This window comes from Equus quagga, chromosome 13 (assembly GCF_021613505.1).
Source record: "Equus quagga isolate Etosha38 chromosome 13, UCLA_HA_Equagga_1.0, whole genome shotgun sequence".
NCBI lineage: Eukaryota > Metazoa > Chordata > Mammalia > Perissodactyla > Equidae > Equus > Equus quagga.
Genome location: NC_060279.1, coordinates 26,068,247 through 26,089,258, shown reverse-complemented (window position 1 = coordinate 26,089,258; position 21,012 = coordinate 26,068,247). Strand labels below are relative to the sequence as shown.

The 21,012-nt window shown below is 43.1% G+C and overlaps 1 long non-coding RNA gene across 2 annotated transcripts in view; it reads right to left on the bottom strand.

Moving 5' to 3' along the window:
- The window catches only part of LOC124250617 (uncharacterized), a 30,669-nt gene extending 10,484 nt beyond the window's left edge, over positions 1-20,185 (bottom strand). Inside the window, exons 1-2 of one of the 2 annotated variants that reach the window (XR_006891584.1) lie at positions 20,111-20,185; positions 13,641-13,779 (exon numbers count right to left, since the gene is read on the bottom strand). This is a non-coding gene — a long non-coding RNA (uncharacterized LOC124250617). The remainder of the gene's footprint in view (positions 1-13,640; positions 13,780-20,110) is intronic. The other variant, XR_006891585.1, reaches the window with a different exon arrangement.
- Positions 20,186-21,012: the final 827 nt, after the last annotated feature.

The following is a 21,012-nucleotide window of genomic DNA, read 5'->3' as shown; positions in this document are numbered from 1 at the left end:
TGAAGAAAGAAAATAGAGAGACATTAAAAGATTTATTGAGAGTGTTATAAGATTGCATTGTGGTAATGGTTGCATAATCCTATAAATTTACTAAAAATCATTGAACTGTACACTTACAATGACTGACTTTTCTGGTATGTAAATTATTCTTCAGTAAAGCTGTTAAAAAAACTGAAAAAAATTTTAAAAATTTATTGAAGATCATTCAACTCATAATTGTCCAAATCTGCACTTAAACTCAGGTATTCTAGCACAAAACGTAGCAATCTCTCCAATGCACTATATTTATCATACCTAAAGTTTTAAATTCTCAGAACTAGGCAGTCGAAGAGCTAGAAGAATCTTCTACAGACTATTTTGTGTGTCCCTTCTTCAAGCAGTTGAATGAGTAAGTCTTCTGGCACAGGTGTGTGAATCCTCTTCTTGGGTTGAAAAATGGGAACAGCGCTGCAGAAAACCTGGGCCAGGTAAAAATATGTCTCATCTTCTCATATGCTTTTGGGATCCAGGGTGATTAGCACTGGAAAGTTGACCCACTGTTCTTTCTGGAACCAGAGCTGCAAACAATTCTTTTGATTTTAGGTCTTCTTATTTTACGCTGACCATATCTTAAGTAGCCAGGGTACCTAATGTGCTTAGAATCTGGTCTTAACAGCGATAGCATTTTTCTTCTCTTTTATTTTGGGTTGAAAGTGGTTGTATTCAAATTAAAGTTCTCCCAAGAAACTTGCTTTGTGGGTAAAAATCTCTGACATGAGGACTCTAGGAATAAAAACAGTTAAAAAAAAAAAGGTGGATTTGTACAATATGGTTCTTCTCCTGTGAGCATTAAGGGATCTGTGAGGATGATGAACAAATGGGAGGTGGCATGGTTTCATCCTATAATTTGGACTTGTTTCTGGAGAGAAAAAGAGTGAAATCCCAGGGAGACGCATCCAAGCTCTCCATAAACAGAGCTTTGAAGAGCAAATGGAGCAGCTTTCATCAATCACACACGGACCACATCAAAAGCTGCCTGAGGAGAATCACTCACCCGATGTCAGGCAGGGTCAGACAAACGTTATCAAACGCTCTTTCAAGATATTATGAACCCGAATGAAAGAGAAGAGGAGGTAAAGAGGAGTGCCAAAAATAAGACCATGAGAGGAAGGGAGGCAAATGAGGCAGAGAGTGAGATGCAGTGGCAAAGACGGCGAGGAGGAAAGAGAGAGGAAGACAAAGGGGGAGGAAGAGAAAGACGAGGGATATAAATAGATAGCAAGAGACAGAGAGCAGAAAGGAAGATGCTGCAAAATAGAACAAAAATAATCAACAGCTAAAGAGAGGCAGAGAAAGGAAAGCTCAGAAGCAAAGTGGAGAGAAACAGCCTTTATACAGGGTGGAGGCCATGTTGGCAGCCGTCTGTCCTGAGGATGCGTAGTCTACACTGACTTGTGTTGCAAACTGGCCAGAATGGTTCTATCTTCAGCACCTAGAGGAGCATCACCAAGTCTCAGCAAAAGGAGGTGCGATGGAAACCAAAAAAAAAAGGAACACTCCCCCCTCTCTGGCTCCCCAAACTATCTTGCATCTACTATGAAGCGCTACTTGATCATCCTGGCTGGCTTCACTCAGGCCCTCAAAATCGGAGGGAATGGTCATTAGAAACCCAGGCACATGTCCACACAAGTCCCCACTGGAGTGATTTCATCTTTTATTACAACAAAGTGAGGGCAGTAATATATCAGCTCAGGCTATAAGTCTGCCTTCTTCATTGATCAAGGTCGATTTTCCAACTAATTGCAGGGAAACAAATCCACTCCTGGGTCAAGCCAAGTAAATTTCCCCTTCTCTGTAAAGGGGCTGGCTCTGTCTTAATCAAGAGCTGAGGCCCCAGGTGCCTGGGTGTTCTAGTGTGGAGCACTGGGGAGCCCAGGGTCAGTGAGAGGATACCAGGTGCAAGAGGGGGAGCCTGTGCAACAGGGAGAAGATATGAAGAATGGGCGATGGAGTGGCTTTCTCCAAAGAAAACTTTGCTAATTGTACATTCTCACCCCATAAAGAGGTATTGGAAATAACACTGCATTAAGAAACGGGGTCCTCGAGACAGCCTCGCTCCTGGCGCTCTGTGCACCTTTGTTGAAATAAGGAAAGATACTAAGAATGGTTCCATAGTGGTTCCCAATACTCAACTGCAGGGTTTAGATGGGAGCTGAGAGAATAACAATGCTAACGTCTATTGAGCCAATCATTTTCCACGCATCATTTCATTTAATCCTCACAACAACCCATGAGGTAGACATTTTCCTTATTATTCCCTTCTTTTTCCAATTTTTTTTTTTTTTTAGTGAGGAAGCTTCTCCATGAGTTAACATCTGTGCTAATCTTCCTCTGTTTTGTGTGGAGGACGTCACTGCAGCATGGCTTGACAAGCGTTGTATAGGTGCACACCTAGGATCCAAATCTGCGAACCCTGGGCTGCAAAAACTGAGGTCACAAACTTAACCACTATGCCACCGGGCTGGCCCCTTATTGTTCCCATTTTACTGAGGAGGAGGCAGATGCTCAGAGAGGTTAAATGACTGATCCAAAGTCACAGAGCAAGAAAGTGGTGGAGCAGAAATCTGAGGGGCGGCTGACCCCAGAGCTGGTAGTACGTGGGCGACATTGTTCAGGTAGCCAGCAGATGTGATGGAAGAGCACTTTGGTCCTGTCCACTTTCAAGCAGCATGCAGGATCCAGAAGAAGGGAACTTGCAGCAGCCTCAGTCCAGTTGGACAGGATCAGGGCCTTGAATAGGATGGTAACAGTCCGTGTCGCAAAGAGGCCAGTTTACGAAATGACGATTTTTTGAGCTTTGAGATAAATGGTTCCGCCATATGCCAAGACAGAAGGTAGCATTATTATGGGCAGCAACAAGTTTAGAGAGCTCTCTAAACTCTTTTATTTCTCTTTATGAAAGCAAAAGGCCAGAAAATTATCCATAATTATGGAGCCATCAGCACTGAATTCCAACGTCTCTTGCATGCGCCAACGCGGCAAGAGACATCACAGCATGAATAAGGGTCCTGAGGTCCCCCTCCCACCCCCAGCTCCACCTTGGGGTACGCTGGCATGAGCAGCCCTCCAGGTCCACTCCATTACAGCAGTCAGAGCACAAGAAGTGTGGTCAGCCAGACCTGTGTTCAGCTCTTGTCTCTACGACTTACTACCTGAGTAACTTTAGACACTTTATTCAATGTCTGAGCCACAGTTTCCTCATCTGAAAAATGGGGCCATAAAAATACCTGAGACCCAAGTAATGTTAGGATAAAACACAAAGATGAATACATAACATCTAGAACGATGCTAGCACCTAATAAGCATTCTTTAAAAAAGCTATTATTATTATATTTTTCTACCCCTTCATCTTCCTTATTTGAAGCTAAAAGAGGAAGAGGCAAATCAAGGGAAACTGCTTACATAAAAGCTAGAGAGGGCCTGGCTGTTCCACCAGAGGCAATAATTACAAAGCTGCTTCAGAGTACAGAGAGTTCCAAGAACGGAATACACATTTGGAACAAGTTCATTAAAAAATTGCTTACTCATAAAAGCCACTATCATTATAGCCTGACAAATGGAAGACGTGGCCCCGATAAATAAGAAGCCGGCGGTATACAAGGCGACTACTCCGAGGTCACTCGATCCCTCTCTTCCCATCCATCAACGGTTTCTTAACGTTCTATGGGGTTGTAATGACAGGTCGTTTTGATGTGGCTGTTTGCTCCGAGTTTTCCCCAAACTCCAAATAGAGAGAAGCAGCCTCCAGACTTCTCTGCCAGGTCTCCCAGCCGTGGCACCCAGCAGGCCTGCTCTCGCCTCCTTGCCCAACAGTCAGCTGCAGGTTTTTCCCATCTCTTCAGCCTCTTCAGAGACCTCCAAACCCTCACACCTCTGCTCCAGTGCCTCCCCTCAGGCCTCCCCTGTCCACTCCAAGAATTGTCTCCTGGCCAGTCTGGGCCTGGCTGCCTTGCCCCAGCCTGTGCAGGTCACCCTCAGGATAGTGCGATGAGTCCTAACTGGAAAGTCAGGAGATGGGGATAACACAGCATGGCCACTTAGTAGCTGGACATTGTCACTGAACTTCTCTGAGCCTCAGTTTTGTTGTCTATAAAATCGGGATAACAACATCTCCCTCATAATGTTCCTGTGAAGGTTAGATAAGTCTATGGTCATGAACTTTCCCTACATGTGACACAGTGTCGCAGATAGTCAATGACAATGATTAAGTCCCTTGATATCTGAGCTCTGTCCTCTGAACTCAGGGTCAGGGGTGACAATAGCAAGTAGGGGGAAGGCCCCCAGGTATCTGCCCTCAGAGTTTTGAGTCACAGTGCAATAGAGATCACTGAGACTTCAAATCGTTTTCAAAGAGTTTGTTTGTTTATTTGTTTGGTGAGGAAGATTGGCCCTGAGCTAACATCTGTTGCCCATCTTCCTCTTTTTGTTTGAGGAAGATTGGCCCTGAGCTAACATCTGTGCCCATCCTCCTCTATTTTGTATGTGGGATGCCACCACAGCATGGCTTGAGAACAGTGTATAGGTCCATACCCAGGATCCAAACCCACGGACCCAGGGCCGCCAGAGGAGAGCAAAGCAGAAGGAGAGCAGGCAAATTTAACCACTATGCCACCAGGCTGGCCCCTCAAAGAGTTGTTAAGTGCAGATATGACCCGAGGAAAAGGGGCCAAAAGAACTGGGTGCTGTCACCTGTCCCCTGTACCCATGCTGTCCCTGCCCCACTCCAGCCCTGACAGACTTGGCTATGGCTTGTTCCCTTGCCAAAGAAAGCCCACTAACATCAGAAAGGAAGCAACTCAGTGTTTTTCTAAGGCCTGGGGCCAAACAAACTTTTGCCAGGATTTACCAGAAACCATGGCAAATCTCACAAATTCTTATGTAACGAAAGCCGGTAATCTCCACATATTCCTTTCTCACCCAAACCCCGCCTACTTGACTACTGTCTTTCTGGAAGTTAAAACAAAAACTATGTGTCAGTTACACAAATCAACAGCCAGTTTGGGCTTTGAAAACTTTCTTTTGTACAAAGGGGACTAAACACAAAGTAATACGTTTTGGGAGTCACATCCTTCCGAAGCAAAATTGTCTGGAGAATTGCTTTGTGTGTGTGGGCGCTCAGAGGCAGGAATGGCTGGCTTGAATTTGAATCGCAAAAGCTAGGCTTTTAGGCATCCACTCTGCTATCCTAGAAACCTTTATTGAATTTCCACCACGTGCAGAGCATTATGCTAGGTGCTAAAGACACGTGCATGTCCTACACGTGATTATTCCTGTTCATCAGAAACACCTGGGCAGTTTTGAAATAATGCAGACACCTGGGTCCCACCACTAGATAATCTAATTCAATTGAAATAGGGTAGGGTCCAGGTGTGCCATTTCTTCTTTTCGCACATAAATCTAATGGCAGTCAAGGTGGACAACCACGGGCTACAGAGAACAGTACAGGTGGAGGAGGGACAGGGGTCCAGGCTGGAAAGGGGCAGGGCCAGTGGTGGCCAGGTTGACTCATTCACTCTACAAAGAGTTGTATCTCAAGGACTGTGTTAGGTGCTGGGCATGTGAAGGAGCCTAAGCCCTGGCTCCCGCTGTCAAGGAGTGGACAGAATAATGAGACAAGTACAGTTATTCTGTGTGTAGGTTCTGTGATGAACTTGAGCACAGAGGCAGGCTCCTGGCCCACTCTGGTGAGTCAGAAAAAGACTTTTCAGAGGAGATGATGCCTGAGTCACATCCTGATAGAGGAGAAAAAGCTAAGCAAACACAGGGACAGATGCAAAGGACATTCCTAGCTGAGGGAATCACCCCTCCAAAAGCCCAGGGGCAAGAGAGAGCTCACTGGGTTCTGGGAGCTGCAGCAGCGGTGCAGAGCAGAGGAGGGGGCAACAAAGGGGCTGCAAGGTCAGCGGGGAGGGACCAGAGCATGATGGGCTTCTCATATTTCAGACCACTTGGTTGTCTCTGATCCCTAGTACCTAGCACAGGGCCCAGCGCATGATAAACATGGAATAACAGTTGGTTGGCTAAACCAATACAAGCAGAAGGCTGAGGACAGAGTTTGGGGGAATCACAGACACTTCAGTGCTAAGGAAGAGAAACTACAAAGAGACTCAGTTCTTATCTGTAAAACAAGGACAATCCCCCCCAACTTGAATGATCATTGTAATAAGTAAATAAAAAATGTTTAGTGGAGTGATTGGCTCCTGTAACATTTCAAGTTCTTTTTTTTCCCCATCTTTAATTGAAAGAGGTCCACTTAAAAGTTGGTAGAGTAGAAAGACTTGTATCTCCTTGTATCTCTCCTCTTAGGAGTTTAGTGGCCTCTCGCATGTCACTAAACATGGTACATACACTTCAGCTTCCTCAGTCAAATGGAGACACTGGTCCCTGTCTCATAAAGCTGGGCTTTTAGATTTACTGAGAATATAACAGTAGAAGGCATTTGCAAAAGTTAAAAGTGCCATTGACATGATGTGATTACTATCCAGGCAACACAAAAAAGAACCTTGAGATGGGTGACCAATATTTCCTGAGAGTCTGGTTGAATCATTGATTCACTCTTAAAAGCTCTAAGACCTTAGGGAAGCTGAACACAAAGCTTCTACATCTTGACCTCTAAAAGGATTAAAATTTTTTAAAGTGTATGAAGCTCTCTGAATATAGTAAATGTCAACAAATGTTACTTTATGGTCTTGTAGGGGAGGAAGACATTTCCTCTACCCTCTCTGGGTTCTTCTGGCTGGAGAATGAATTAAATTCACATGAGACAGAATAACAGGAGAAAATTAAACAAAGGTTTATAACATGTATACATGGGAGGCTCAGGCAAGCTGAGCAACTCACCAAAATGGCTGAAGCCCCCACCTTAAATATCATCTTCAGCTAAAGACAAAGGAGGATGTTGGGGGTGGAGGGGGAGCTGATCATGGGAGATAACCAAACAAGTACAGTAAACAAATGCAGATTTAAGTCCTTGCCTTTGGCATTGATTAAGAGTTTCTAGAGATAAGGTCATCCCCCCTTCTTCCTGGTACAGAGAGGGAGACAACTTTACAGACGGAGATTTCCTTCACAATGTAAATGTCTCTTAACAAAGGGTAAGTAAATTCTACTTTTCAGTTGCTTTCCTGTCTGCAGTTTATTAAAAGTAACCAGCCCCAAATAATCCTCATGCCAAAGAGACATATCTTGGGGTGGCCAATTCCCATCCCCCACAGTCTCCTCATCTGGACCTTTTAAAAACAGTATTGTCTTCTATCTACATAGAATAGTATGAGTGGGATTTGGCTTGGTTACAAAGGAAAGACAAGAAGGTTCAAATTCAAGTATAGGCAATGGACATTAGAAGACTCAAGAAGTAGAGACGTGCTGTTTCTAAACTAAGTTGCTGGTGGAGACCCTCCCTCGTGATCTTTTTAGCTTTAACAAGCATCCTATATTTAACTAAAGTCTTCATGCCACCAACTCTTGCCCCAAACCAGCACCTTGACCAGAAGATAACAGTCAGTCTCTCTGATTTGACTGCAAGCTCCCAAGAGGGATAAGAACAGTCTTTTTTTTTTTTTTTTTTTAACAAACATACTAATCAATGAATAATTACAGAGACAAAGACTTTTCTTTTTACTACTTGTTTTTTTGGTGAGGAAGATTGGCCCTGAGCTAACATCTGTTGCCGATCTTTTTTTTTTCCTTCTTATTTTCCCCAAAGGCCCCTAGCACATACTTGTATATTCTAGTTGTAGGTCCTTCTACTTCTGCTATGTGGGATGCCACCACAGCATGGCTTGATGAGTGATGCATAGGTCCACGCCCAGGATCCAAATCAGCAAACCCCAGGGCCACAGAAGCAGAGCGCATGAACTGAACCATTCAGCCACAGGGCTGGCCCCAGAACTGTCTTCATCATTCTTTTTCCCCAGCTCTATGTTTAGTGCCTGCTTCAGCCTTCAGAGGCACTCTATCGTGGAGTTGGTAGACCTGGACTCCAATCGCTGTGGCATCCTAAGCAGGTGCCATTGACAAAGTGATTCAGCCTGTTTAAAGCTACAGTTTCTTCATCTGTAAAATCGAGACACTTCTGATACACAAGGATTGGAGAGAGGAACAGAGCAAGAGTCTGTAAGGAGCTAGCCTAGTGAACCGCCACATAGTAGGGAATCAGCACATCATGGAAGCTCATGTTATTGTTAGGAATAGAATCACCCAGTGTGCCATGCGAGGGAGCCCAGTGAGATCAGGGTGCAGGCAGGGGTAATAGAATATGGACAGTCAGATCTTACAGCTAAAAAAAAGTAAAAAAGGCTCAAGTGAAATTTGTCCCCGTTTCACTAAAATAATACGCTCTGAGCCTGAGACCTTTTTCCTCCTGTCTACTGCCCAAAACTCATTTCTCCAACAGAGATCTAAGCCACCATAAATCCCACCAGGGGTCAAAATGGCTGACACAATTTTAACTACAAGAGAGCACAGCATAAATGGCGTCATTATTATCCCCAAGGGCTGCTCTCTGCCTTTTCTAGGGGACAAAAGAAAAAGTCATATTTTTTAACCTGGAAATATATAGTATTCTAGCACTTTTGAGAGACAGATCCAAGAACTCAGAAGCACAAAGGCTGTTAAAGTATGACAAGACTTAAAGTGAACAATCTTTCTGCTGTTTTTTAAATCTCTTTGTTGCTCTCCTACCCAAAAGCCCAGAGACACTGTTTCTAAATAAAGTCAGTTCTGCCTCCAATGTCCTGTGACTATGCAGTCCTCCATATTCCTCTAGATTCTATAACCAGATCTCATCTGGTGACAGAGCACTCGCTCCCTCACTGAGGCCGCACACTTTTTCCCGGGGAGGTACAATACTGCAATCCAATTCTGACACTGACTACTCGGAGTTAGTTCAGACTTCACGAGTTAGAGGCACAGTCTCCAACCAGACTGTCCTCACTTCAGACAACAGCCACAAGTTCAGGGGTCCCCCAGGCCACCTGCATTTCTCACCAACTGGTTACAAATTCAGAGGTTCCCATAGCTCCCTCGGGTTCAATAATTTAGAACGACTCACGGAACTCAGGAAAGTGCTATACGTATGATCAAAGTTTTATCATAAAGGATACAAATCCCCGGGCCAGCCCAGTGAAAAGATACACAGGGCAAGGCGTGGGAGGGTCCTGAATGTAAAGCTTTGTGTCTTTGCCCGACGGATTCAGGAGGCACCATCCTTCTGGTACATGGATGTGTTCACCAACAAGAAGCTCAAACAAGCTTCAGCATCCAGAGTTTTCATTGGGGGTTTCATTATATTGGCATCATTGATTGAATCATTGGCCATGTAGCTAAACTGAGTCTCCACTCCCCTCCACTCCTGAAGGTTGGGCCAATATCATGTGGCTCAAAGCCCCAGTACTCTAATCCTACGATTAGTCTTTCCAGCATAGCCATCCCTCATCCTGAAACTATCTAGGGGTTCACTATGAGTCACTTCATTAGCATAAATTCAAGTGTAGTCCCAAGGGCTCACCATGAATAACAAAGACATTCCCAACATTTTGGAAATTCCAAGAGTTTAGAAGTTCCATCTCAGGAACTGAGGGCAAAGACCAGACAAATACATCATTATACAACAAGAGGGGGTTCTAACCTCTAAAGACTTGATATTCTCACTCTAGACCCAATGCTTGTTCACCAGTTGCCAACTTCAGCAAGTCAAACACTTTCTTGCTGGCATCTCAGTCTCTTCACCTTCTGGCACCATTATACCCAGCCACTCTCATTCCACTATTCTCTGTCACAAAATCTGCACCCTACTACTCCTGCTCTATCTTAGTCTCCCCAGATAAGTCATGGAATGCTGAGATAACCTCAGGAACATGGATGAATAAGACCCGCAAGGATCTAGGACATGAACCCACTCTAATATTTAAGAGTGAGCAGAGGAAGAGCAACCTAGAAAGGAACTGATGAAGTAGGGGAATGTAGCTGCTGCAGGTGGCCATGGAGGCCCCGGAAATGAACTTTCAACATGCAGGGAAGACCCAATAGTGTCAGCTACTACTGGGAGCTTAAGGAAGAAAATGGCTTAAAAGTTTCCATTGGATTTGGCAATAAAATTTTCATTGTTGACCTCATTAGAAGCAGTTCCAGTAGCATGATAAGGGCAGGAGCCAGATTGCAGAGGGTAGAATAGAGAATGTGAAGTAAAGAGGAGAGAAGCAGCTATATCTGTCTTTTTAAAGAGAAAACAGAGGCTGAAAGGTGCCAGGGGGCCTGAAAGGAATAGCATATTCAGGATAGAAGACTTGAACGTGTTCAAGTGCTGACAGCAAGAGGTCAAAAGGGAAGAAAGAGGGAACATTGATCAAGCCAGGTTGCTAAGGACTGGGAGAGAAGAGCTCCAGAGGACAAGTAGAGGGATCAGCCCAGGTGGAGATGCTCCCCTTCCATTATAACAGAAGTGAAGGAGGGAAACATGGAGAGAGTTCTAGCTAATTTTTAAGTTCGGTGGCAGTAAGTTAAGTGGAGGGGATTGTTCCCATCTTTGGCTTCTACATTCTCTGTGAAATAGGAAGAATTGTCATATGCTTAACTTATGACAGTCAAACATTTAAGGAGAGGAGAGCGAAGAACGCAAGAAAAAGTCTGTCAAGAACTAGAGAGAGAACTAAGAAACCACAGAATGATTCCAGGGCACCAGTGGAGAGCCAGTAGCATCTGAGAACCCTGAAGTTGCAGTGAAACTAATCTGCAGATCTGTGTGGGTTTCTCTATAACACTTAGCAACACTGGTAGAGAAGGCGGATTGTTAATTAGATACAGAGTTGAGGTTTTACCAGACAGTATAAACGAAAGCCAATGGAGCAATGCTATGGTCTAGACAGTGGCTGAAGTAACAGGAAGCTGCAGAGAGAATGAGGAGTGGGCTTATAGACACGAAGAATATAAAGAGAGTGATCAATGGTCTGGAGTTCCTAGTTTAAAAGACAGAAATAGTGTGACTTATTTAGTAAAAGAAAGAGAAAGATAGGAAGTTATTATGGTCAGAAATTAGGTTGTGACCTAGGAGATGACACTGTACATGAGAAGATCCAAGAACAGGGAGTCAGAGTGTTGCTGGGGCTCCCTCATGAACACTGAGCTAACCCAGGATGAGGCGAGGGGTTCAGATGCAAGGAAAGACTGTGAGCCACATCCTGGTATCTTTAGTGGAAGGAGGAAGATGAGTAAGAGATTGTTACATGATGACTAAGAAATATAGAGTGAAAATCACAGATCAGAGGCTTACGGGCCAAATCGGACCAATAGCAAGACTCTATTTGGATGGCACAGGGTTTTTTGCTTATTTGTTTTATGATGAATACCTCCTGTCATTTAAAAATCAGGAGAGTTCATATAAAAATCTGGATTCTTTGGAAGGCTGCTCTTAAAAACTATGAAGATCTAGCAACATGAGGCTCATGGCAACATGGCCCTCCACTGTGACCTGTGGAGCTGAGGATCAATTGTGGCCTTTAGAGTATTGTGGGGGATCACAATTGACCACCACAAGAGATATGTCTTGGGCATGAGGATTATTTTGGGCTGGTTACTTTTAAAAACTGCAAGACATGAGAGAAACTCTGAAAAGTAGAAGTTATGCTTTGTAAGAGACATTTACATTGGTAAGGGAAATCTCCATCTGTAAAGGTGTCTCCTTCTCTGTACCAGGAAAAAGGGGGGATGACCTTATGTCTAAAAACTCTTATCAATGCGGAAGGCAAGGACTTAAATCTGCATAATAACCTTACTCTTGTTTACTGTGCTTGTCTGGTGATCTCCCACAGCTGATTCCCCCCACCCCCAACATCCTCCTTTGTAGCTGAAGATGGTATTTAAGATAAGAATCTCTGCCATTTTGGTGAGTTGCTCAGTTTCCCTGAGTCTCTCCCACGTATACATGTTATAAAGTTCTGTTTAATTTTCTCCTGTTATCCTGTCTCATGTGAATTTAATTCATAGGCTGGCCAGAAGCACCTAGAGTGGGTAGAGGAAATGTCTTCCTCCCCAACAGTATCAAGCTGTCTCTAGCTCACCACCGCCTCCACAGGTTTACTTCACTCATTGAAGTTACTTGCCTGCCTTCTTAGGCATTTCATTGGTGGCGTCTAGGAGAGGGCAGGCAATGCCAAAGCACACAAGTCTTAAAGGGGCTGAAATTTTTACGTGAGTTATTTTGGGGAGTTGTGGTGAGAAGCAGAGATGGTGCCAATATCACCTGTTGACCCTGAGGTATAGGAGAATGAACAGCTCCCCTTGAGAAGGGAGAAGCAGGTTCAGATAAAAAGGTGGAGGGAGGGGCTGTCCCAGTGGCGCAGCAGTTAAGTTCGCACGTTCCACTTCTCAGAGGCCTGGGGATCACTGGTTCAGATCCCGGGTGCGGACATGGCACTGCTTGGCAAAAGCCATGCTGTGGTAGGCATCCTATGTATAAAGTAGAGGAAGATGGGCATGGATGTTAGCTCAGGGCCAGTCTTCCTCAGCAAAAAGAGGAGGATTGGCAGTAGTTAGCTCAGGGCTAAGCTTCCTCAAAAAAAAAAAAAAAGGTGGAGGGAGTGGTTAATGAGAAGTCTGAGGTTATGAATGAATTTCTTGATTGTGGAAATTCTGGAGTACAGACATAAAAGTTTTGGTAGAAGCTGTGTCAAGTGAGAGGAAACAGAGATCAATACTAAAGGACAGGCCAAAGCAGATGACTAGAAGCCACCTGGGAAAACAGATATCTGAGACATGAAGCATCTAATGTGAAACTTCAAAAATGTCTAACTAATTACTCTTGGGAGCAACCTGGTAGCTGAGGTGGGGTCACTGACCTGGACCCTGGGTGCCCAAGTCACCTTGGCAAAGATCTCACCAGGACAGCTCAGGAATACCTAAAGAAAACTCTGACACCAAATCACAAGGAAGCAAATCAGACTGAATTTCTAATCCTCTTTTTCCTCCACTTTGTCCACAGATCACAGAATCTCATAGGAGGAACCTCACCTGGCTTACCCACCTGTTATCCAAAGCAAGAATCCTCTTTATATCATCCCTGGCAACGATGCATTTAGTTCCCTTGGGGGCAATGCAAGGCCCTGGTAACCAGAGAGAGAGAAGCAGAAAAGGAAGATGCCAAAAACATGCTAGGTCTCTTCAAAATTTCACCAGCGCTTGGCTCAAGAACCAGGAGAAAGGAATGGAAGTTCTTCTATCTCCTCTTCTCTAACCACATGGATTCTTGTCCCTAGCCCACTAAAACTCTTAGCAATACATTTCAGCCAAAATAGTATATATTAAATGGACTTTTGTGAGCAAGCCAAGAAACCTGACCACTGATTTAAAAGGACTATTCTCAAATAAATTGAGTTCTGGGTTCTAAACACCCAACTTGGAAACTTTAGGCACACAGCTTATGAGAACGGTCAAGACTGCCTAGATTTTAAACCAGATTTGAGAAAACGTGTAAGTTTCAACTTGCTTTGTTCAAGGATCCTATCAATCAAAGCATGGTGGCTTGCCTTCCTACAATAACTACAGATTCATCAAAGGCTCCCTTCTCCTTTTAAGGTGTAAATCCACTTCCCCTGATGTTTGTTCACCTTATGAAGAGCTCCGTGCCCAGTCCTTTCTGGATTCAGTCCAGGCTCCTCCTGAAGTGGCTGGGGAGGTGTCAGAACCCCGTGGACACAATGACCCTGTGGGCTTCAATGCAGACTTCACCCTCCAACCATGGGATTCCTAGGGTAAAGGGTGTGAACGCAAGAATCAGCATGGAGACAATGCCAATCGGTTGGTCCTTTTGTTCTAAGACATTGAAAAGCATTCCATACTCTCTCCACGGCCTTCCTCTCTCAACACCTGGCTATCACATCTTAAACAAACTGAAACTCATCTTGGTGCAGCCTTCCATTCAGATTTCCGATGGTAGATTTTCCTCCTCTTTTACCTTTTTGCCGTTCTCTCCTTGTCAAAAAAAGAGCAATAAAAGGAAGCAGAGAAGCACTCACAGTTTCTCACCTTGTCTTGCTTCAGTCTAAACAAGAAAATGTCTTATTAAAAAAAGAGGGTGCGCTGGGGGGAGAAAGGTGATATTTCATTTTATTGGGGAGAACGAATCATTGCTAGAGAATGCCTGTGGCTAAATGAGACCATCAAACCAAGAGCAGAGCGGCAAACAGCGTGCACAAATATGAAGTAATATCTTTCTACTCTGAGGGAAGCTGACACTCAATTTCAGAAGCTTCAGGCAGGCAGCTCCGAGTTTGAAGAAATCACAGCCACCTTCTTGGAACCATTTACAACTGCTTCGACTCTCTGCAGTGAAAGCTGAAAAATGCAAATGAAATGGGGCCATTTAAAGAAAAATATCCCTGCTAACTGTGCTCTGGGAAAGAAAAAAAAAAAGCCTATAGCTCAGAGGGCAATCTTAAAGTCAATGAAACTCAGCAGCGCCGGATGGAGCTTCATTCTGATGGCTAATGTGCGCTGTGCTTCTCCCTCATAAGATTAAAAGTATTTAAAGAAAGGGTAACATCACCCTGTTTAGGAGATTAATTTCTTTTCTGAAAAAAATGTCTGTTTTTGCTGTCACTTCTGGTTTGACGAAGAGTAAAACCAGAGCTTATTCTAAACGTTTGCTGCTGAAAATTGCCAACAGGGGGACTGGAAGTAAAAACGCTGGAGAGGTCAAGTTCTTCCCCATTCCCCAGGCAAACTCATGCTTATATTATCCAGGAAGCCATTGGAAATGTATTTCTTCAGGGACACAGATTCTAATAATACGTGCGACATTTATTAAATACTGAATGCCAGGGACTAAGCCTAGCAACTAACATGAATTATCTCGTCTTCACAACCCCCTCTTCCAACATACACACACAGTGTGTCCCCTCACTCTATGCGTTCTACAGGTGAGGCAACCTAGCTTGGGGAGATCGACTAACTTGCTCAAGGTTACAGAGCTAGAAAGTGGCTGGGCTAGACAGAGTTCAAGGTTAGGTTGTCAGCTCCCGAGCTCAAAGCTACACAATGCTGTGAGGCCCACAACAGCCTCTCAAGGCAGTTCATTTCAATTCAATCCAGTAAGCCTTACCAAACTTCAACATTGATATAATTCAGTAAATTAAGTCTTGCTTTGAAATTTCTTTCTTTGAAGACTGTATTTCAAATACAGTCAAATACAGAATTTGATGAGCAGGCACCATAAACCTAGGGTGGAGGAGCAAAGTGGGGACAGCTGGCTCACAAAAGGAAAAGGATGCATGAAACTTCCTGCCCTTCATGTACTTAGGATATAATTGGCACCCCATCTTTATTAAGCCATTTAATTCAAAAGAAGAACCTACATTAATTCAGAACCTAAATTCTTCTTGATGCAACTCAAGTACATTTTCCTACTTTATGATGAGATAGTAAAGCCAGGCTGCCGACCTCACCACCTTCTCTAATTCTTAGGTAAAGAGTGTAGTCTGAATCCGACAGTATGCAGAGCAATGAGAACCCTTGTACACTGCTGGTGGCAGTGTAAATTAATACAATCAGTAGGAACACAGTTTGCCATTCTCTTGAACATTTGGAGATATGCGTACCTGACAACCCAGAATTTCCACTCTCAGGTACTTTCCCTGGGGAAATTCTTGCACGTGAGTACCAGAAGTCATGCACATGAATGTTTCTAGCAGCAGCGTCTGCAAAAACTAAAAGCCAGAAACAGCCCAAATGTCCATCAACAGGACAAACGAAAAACAAATCGTGGCACATACACACAAGGGAACACTCTGATCTATTGAAAATGAATCAATTACAGCTGCATGCATCAACATGGATGAATCTTGTAAGCATAATGAGCTAAAGAAGGAAGTAACAAATGAAAACATTTCATACGATGCACATACCATTCAAAACAGGCAAAACCAAACTGTGTTGTTTGGGGATGCATAATAGGTAGTAATAGCCTATTTTTTTAAAAGGCAAGGAATAGGTCATCACAAAAATGTGGAGAGGGGTCATCTCAGAGGTGACTGGGAAGGGACACATGGCATAGGTAGGGGCTGGGCTTCTAAGACATTGGCACTGTTCCAATATTGAACCTGGATGGGGGCTAAATGGGTCCTCATTTTTTAAAATATTCACTAAACAGAATATATTGAAATGCATATTTGTTATAAAACATGGTCTTATGTACGTATGATAGATTGTATAAGAATATACTCTGTGTATGTAATATAATATCAAGAAAGTATGTAGCCTGGCTTAATCTGTGGCAGAGAATGAGCCTGTTTTCATGCAGAGTTACAGAAGTTCTGAAATCCTTGGCATCGATCCTTCTAATCCTGAAATTCTCTTAGAGAATGCCACCCTGAGACTTTCCAGTCGCTGCTTGCACACTACAGTTATGGGAAACTCAATACCTCTCATAGTAGCCACTTCTTTTTTTCTTTTTTGAGGGGGTTGATTCTTTAGGCAATGGAGCCCCATATTTGTTGTTTAACTGGGTAAGATATACATAACACAAAATTTACCAAGTTTACCATTTTTTAGTGCACAGTTCAGTGGCACTAAGTACATTTACATTGTTGTGCAACCATCACCACCATCCATCTCCAGAACTTTTTCATCTTTCCAAACTGAAATTGCATACCTATTAAACAACAAATCTCCATTTCCCCCTTCTCTCAGCCCCTGGCGATCATCATTCTACCTACTGTCTCTATGAATGTAATGACTTCAGGCACCTCACAGAAGTGGAATCATGCAACATTTGTCCTTTCGTGGCAGGCCTATTTCAGTTAGCATAAAGTGGTCGAGGTTCATCTATGTTGTAGCATGTGCAAGAATTTCTTTCCTCTTTAAGGCTGAATAATATTCCATTGCATATATATATACCTCATTTTGTTTATCCATTCATCCATTGATAGGCATTTGGGTTGTGTCTATCTTTTGGTTATTGTGAATAATGCTGCTGTGAGCATGAGTGTAAGACCATTTCTTTTTGACTACAAGTCCTTATATTCAACTAAAATTTGTCTCCTTATAACTTCCGCCTCTTGGTCTTCATTCTCCTACCTTAAGTCCTTGCAAAGCAAACCCTCCCCCTTTTCCTCACAAGGAAACCTCAAATATTGCAAGACAACCTTGACATTGTAGTTACCTCTTCTTTAGCCCAGATATGACAAGGTCTTTTGTTATTTCAACCATTCCTCATCCGATGCATTCTCCAAGCCACTCGTCAACCTAACATGCTTCTCTGGATACATGTCAGATTACATTAACTTTTATGGAAACCACAACCCACTATTGTTTCACCTTCTGTTTATGTTCCAATAAAAAGCCCTTCACCTAGAAAGCCCTCTCCCTTTCAATATCAATATCTGCAAAACCAGGTCTCCTGATTCTGTGGCTGTGTAATTGATTTTTGAGCTTCAATGCAGCAGATTAACATTTATATGTGTTAAATCTCATCTTCTTGAATTTAGTCCAGACTTTCAGTCTATCAAGATCGCTTTTAATGTTATCTCATGTGACTCTATGTCATACAAGAAAACTGGAAATTATATTTGTTACCATGTTCCTTCACATCGTTGACGTATATATTGAACAAGACATGGTTAAGGCAAAGGTAAATTTCACTGACCTCTCTTTCCAGATTATCACTTATTAACACTCTTTAAATACATAAATTCAACCAACTGGAAATCCATTTAACTGCAGTGTTGCTTAATACACCTACCGTAGTCTTATCCACTATGATATCATAGACAATCTTGTCAAACATGTGGAAATCAAGATATGCTGGATTTATGGACCTTCCAAGAGTCTTTGTTCTTTTTTTGATGAGGAAGATTGGCCCTGAGCTAACATCTGTTGCCAATCTTCCTTTTTTTTGCTTGAAGAAGATTGTTGCTGAGCTAACATCTGTGCCAATCTTCTTCTACTTTATGTGGGATGCTGCCACAGCATGACTTGACAAGCAGTGCTAGGTCTGCGCCCAGGATCCAAACCTGTGAACCCTGGGCCGCCAAAGCAGATCACACAAACTTAACCACTACGCCACTAGGCCTGCCCCTGGACCTTCACAGGTTTACCAATGTAGCTGGTCCATCATGGTTCAGTTTATGGCAGCAGTATCCATACTGGCTGCTAGAGATCCCCTCATTCTTTTCTAAGCATGAATAAAGCATGAGTTTAATGCACTGTTGAAGACTTTTATCAGATCCAATGTCCAGTTCCCTTGGAGGTGGCTTCCAAAACTATTTTTTCTCTCTTTTTGAAAATTAGAGGAATATTTCTCTATGTACGTATTCTGGGGAATTTTCCATTCTTCGCGATTGCTGAAAACAAGAGTTTTGAGATTTTATCAGCAAATGTCTTCAATACATGAGGATGCAACCACCTGGACTTGGAGACTGTGATCTGATTCAAAATGACTACATGTTAATATCTTTCCACCCCCCTTAAGTCATATATTGTAACCTCTCTTATTTGACTTCCTCATTCTTGATGAAGACTGAACCTAAACTTCCACTGGGCTTCCACCTTCTCCACTCATCTGTTAACATTACAATTGCCTTAAGCAATTGGCCCATCCATTTTAGGTAATTTCAATTTTCATTGTTCTTCTTGCACTTTTAAGCCCTTTTATTGGTTGGGAAAATAAGATTTGTGGTCTTCAGTGGATAAGAAGGAAAAAATAGATATATCCAGGTACCAAGACTTATAGGCTTTGATTGGTTCTTCCATCTATAATGGAGAAGGTCTCTTCACTCCAGCTGTGCAACTACTGTGAAAATTGGCCGAAGGGAACAAAAGAAATGCGATCACATCAAAGATAGACAGATGAATCAGCCCCATTCATTGCCATTTTATTGACCTGGGGAATATCCGGCCTCAGTATCTTCAAAACTCAAATGATGAGCTGGACTTAGTCCTCTAAAAAGGGGCACTACTGTCACTTTGGACCAAAAAATTCTCTGCCGTATGGAACTATATCACACCATATAGCACAGAAGCATGTAGAATGCTTAACATCTGTAATTTCAGGACATTAAATTCAGTTGTGTTACTCAGTCACAGTCATCGCGACAATCCAAAACAACAATATACATTTCCAAGTGCCCTTGGTGGAGACCCACTGACAGATGATGTTTAAAGTCCCTTTCAGCTCTGAATTTCTGGATCTATAATTCTTTGCAGACAGAAACTTTAAAGTTTTAAATCATTAATAACTTTATGTTAAGTTTTGGTCAATAACATATTACATTATTGAAAGTCATTTTCTGGATGAAATAGAGGTAGTCTGTTCAATTTCAGCAGGCATGCAACATTTTTATCCAATTTTTTTTAAATTGGCGGGAGTAACTACAAATCTAGACATTTAGAAAAACTAGCATGCAATCAATCACTTGAGTCAATCGGATGAAGAGCCTAGATGAATAAAAAATGTTGACAAGTTCTTACCACAGTATCACAACAAAGAAAACAAGCTGCTAAATCTATATGCATTTTGCTTTGTTTTAAAGGAGCAAAAGCCTAACACGTTTCTTATCCCCCACTGTATCTTGAAATTCTCCGGCAGATCAAAAGAATTTCCCCAAATCCAGGAGAACTATCTTCCTGCTCAGAACTGTATATTTGCCTTATCTCAGAGCAAATAATTTAGTCCATCAACACTGTGCCTTCCAAGAAGCTTATTTTTTATCCTTTCCCTTTACAATACCTTCCTGCTCCACACCCCCCCAACACACATATGCCAGCCCCTTTCCTCACCCCCATCACTACCATCACTGGCACTGCCACCACCACCCTCACCCAGGGAGAGCCAGAGCCATGGCCGGTTGGCCTTCCCTCAGCACAAACTGGCACAACTACTCTAGTGCCATGCATGGGTCTCTCTGCAGTCAACATCTGCAGAAAGTATTTTCCTCTCAAAGCAGAAGGGTACCCTCCTACAAAAATATCTGGCTCCTTCCAAGGCTTCTGAGCTAGTCCAGACAGAGAGAGCGGGTTGTAAAACTGAAGACACCTCTTTTATTTTTTTCTTGGTAGGGGAGTAAAAATGGGGAAGGAGTACCTTTAAGACAATGCATTGTGTCAGGCTGCCTTCCCTTCCCAGCAGTTCCAGGATGCAGCATCAGCAAAACATGTTATGTCATGTTCTGATGTGCAGACAAAGAAAGAGGGGAATTCAAACACTTTGCAAGGGGTGGGGCTTTGAGACTCTCGGCTCCTCTTCCTGCTGTCTCCTTTCTCCCTGGTTTTGGGGAAGGGGGAAACACTGCAAAGGATTTGGGGGCTGCACCAAAAAGAGTGAAGGGACAGAGTATGTGAGAAGCTGAGATGTACGTAGCTACCTTAAAGACACTGGAAGTTGAGCCTCAACTTCAATTCATTTTTGTTTTTCTGCTAATTATCTGGCATAGAAAGCCAGTAACAGGGCAGCTATTCTCCTAGCAAAGGGATTCATGTGTCCAGCCCGGATTGGAACCAGGCTTTGGATAAAGGCTGTACAATCCCCATAGCTTCTTCTGTCACACACAGAAGAGATGGGACTAGCTATTCTTTCTTAAGGACAGAGCCAGTGAAAATGAGTTGATACCATAACCACTGGGATCTAGGTTACATATGGCAATGAATCCTGCAACACAGGAATCTTATGCGATGTTTCATCCAGAGGTCTTAATATCTGAAGAGTTTCTCATCTCTCCTCTGTGTCTAGTCTGGTCTTTTCCAGAGGCAGTGGTTGGTGACAGCTTCATTTGTCTTTCCTTCTTTTCTCCATTTCTTAATTTAGCAAACTTTTCTCCAGCATCTATTGTGTCTGTCTCTATGCTTGGAACTGGGAGGAGAAGAAGGGAAAACTTTTCCTTTGATTCTAATCCAGGTGATTTATATCTGTAGTTCGCACCAGTGTAGCAGCAACAGGAATGGACAAAAATGGTTGCATTCAAGGCCTGTTAAGGTGGTGGAAGTGAC